General features: G+C 45.5%; 1 long non-coding RNA gene across 1 annotated transcript in view; it reads left to right on the top strand.

Moving 5' to 3' along the window:
• The window catches only part of LOC110306337, a 153,550-nt gene that overhangs the window by 129,600 nt on the left and 21,640 nt on the right, over nucleotides 1-2,310 (top strand). The window contains exon 2 of the long non-coding RNA XR_003837980.1: nucleotides 2,060-2,104. This is a non-coding gene — a long non-coding RNA (uncharacterized LOC110306337). The remainder of the gene's footprint in view (nucleotides 1-2,059; nucleotides 2,105-2,310) is intronic.

Genomic DNA, 2,310 nt, shown 5'->3' with positions numbered 1-2,310 from the left:
CCATGCCTGCCTGGATGCTGCCATGCTCCTGCCTTGATGATAATGGACTGAACCTCTGAACCTGTAAGCCAGCCCTAATTAAATGTTGTCCTTTATAAGACTTGCTTTGGTCATGGTGTCTGTTCACTGCAGTAAAACCCTAACTAAGGCAGATCTGTTCTAGATACAAGGTAGCCTGCGGTTCTGCTCACTTCCTGGGAATGAGTTTTCTATTCCTGTCAGTTAGCCAATGAGGTTACAGGTATAATAGATCTACTCTGGGTGTTCTGCCCTGTAGTTGGGACCCTATTGCAGGAGGCTGAGATATAATAGATCAAGTGCAATCCCCAGCACCTTCACGCATCTAGAAAGCATTTAAAAACCCAGTGCTGGGGAGGTAGAGACAGGCAGATTCCCAAAAGCTCACTGTTCATCAGGCTTGGCCTAATTCCTGGGCTCCAGGTCCTGTAGAGAGACTGTCTCAAATAATAAGGTGATTGACTCCTGACCCATGACACCTGAGTTTGATCTCTCGCCTGTACACACATGTCCACAAAGACATATACACATGCATCCCCAGGCCCTTGAATATGCAGAGCCTATTGCATTTGAGGCCCGAGGCTGGTCCTTGAGTAAGTTCACGGAGGATGTGATAGAGGGATGCAGGCCCTTGAAATGTGTACTCTGTTCTGCAAGAGGTCCCCCTCCCCGATCTGACCTATGGCTTCTGGGGTTGGCTACAGAGGAGCAACCCTGCCCTGTCCTCAGGAACTCAGGAACCCTGCAGCGGTGATGTGTGAATGTCCGCTCAGCCACCCAAACAATTCGTTCCCTTGTGTTGAAGGTTACCAGTTTTCTGTTTCCAGTCCAATTGTATTCTTTTCCCCTCTTGTCTGTCTTCTCTCTGTTTTCATTTGCCAACCCAAAGGGTCTAGAGTGGTTTCTTTGAGCCTAATGATGGGGAGGCTTAGAATGGGGCTATTATCTTTAAACACCGTTTGAAATACTACTCTTCCTGGTGTCTGAATTAGATTGAACAGAGGCCGGATTTAAAGATTAAATATCTGTTTTAACAGCAACAACAACAGCAACCCTGCTGATACCTGCACATTTGTCAGGAATTACCTGAACTAACTCACACTCTGGCTACCCACAAGGGAATGCAGAATGCATAGCAGTTAGTGGTATATAAGCTTGTGTTTACTGAAGTGTGGTAGAGGCTAGGTGTGGAACCCGATGGTACAGATGTGCCATCCTATTGAATGATTTTAGACACACAGTAAGTCCAGCGTAAGAAATAATGGGATAAGGAGTCTTGTGTAAAAAAAAAAAAAAAAAAAAAAATTCTAGTCAAGGACTAGGGAGCCGGTTCCTTGGGTAGAATGCTTGCCTGGAAAGCATGGGAACCTGAGTTTAATCCCCAAGATCTGTATTTTAAAAAAAACTGGGAGTTGGGAGTAGCGGTAGATAACTGCATATAACATATAAATGTACACTTACCACAAACACACAGATGTGTGTCTGCATATGACACAAACACATGAATGAACACACGTGAATATACACATGTGCACATATGAAAGGTTTCATTCAACGTAGGCCAGTTCAGTGTTCAGTCATCCTTTATTTTGCTATCAGGGTCAATCCCTCATACCTTGAATAAAGATCATTTGCACTTAGTTATATTTAGTTCATTGTAGGTTTAGTTTATTAGGTTTTTTTTTTTTTTAGGCCACATATTTCTCTGAAAGTGGTTTTGAATTTGTCACGACCCCAGTTGAGTGGATTTCTTCTGAACTCCTAGGTTTCTTTGCATAGGCACCAGCCAGATGAGGTGGCTCGTGTTTATCATCTTGGCACTTGGGAAGCTGAGGTGCAAGGTGTGTGAGTTCAAGGCCTGTTTGGGTGACAGAGTGAAAGCCTATTTTGCAAATGAATGAATGAATGAATGAATGAGTGATAGCTGTAACCCTTAAGCTCTGACATTCAGGGTTTACCCCCGCCACATGGTGAACCTGATGATGGTTTGTATGTTCAGGATCTCCCTGCTTCCAGATTAACCCTCACCTTATTGTTCTAGGTGAAACCAGAGCTTCCGCCTGCATGGAACAAGAACGAGAGAAAGGTAAGATGTCTTAGTACAGCTGTGCCCTTCCTGTTTGCTTTACTTTCAGGAGTGGAGTTGCGTTCCTTTGTAGATGCATCTCTAACACCTTCTCGGGTCAGGCCAGAGCAGAGGCAGCAGGCAGCAGGCAGCAGGCAGCAGGCAGCAGGCAGCAGGCAGCAGGCAGCAGGCAGCAGGCAGCAGGCAGCAGGCAGCAGGCAGCAGGC

This window comes from Mus caroli, chromosome 11 (genome assembly GCF_900094665.2).
Source record: "Mus caroli chromosome 11, CAROLI_EIJ_v1.1, whole genome shotgun sequence".
NCBI classification, from domain to species: domain Eukaryota; kingdom Metazoa; phylum Chordata; class Mammalia; order Rodentia; family Muridae; genus Mus; species Mus caroli.
Note: the sequence above shows the minus strand (reverse complement) of the source record. Positions and strands in the feature narration are given on the sequence as shown.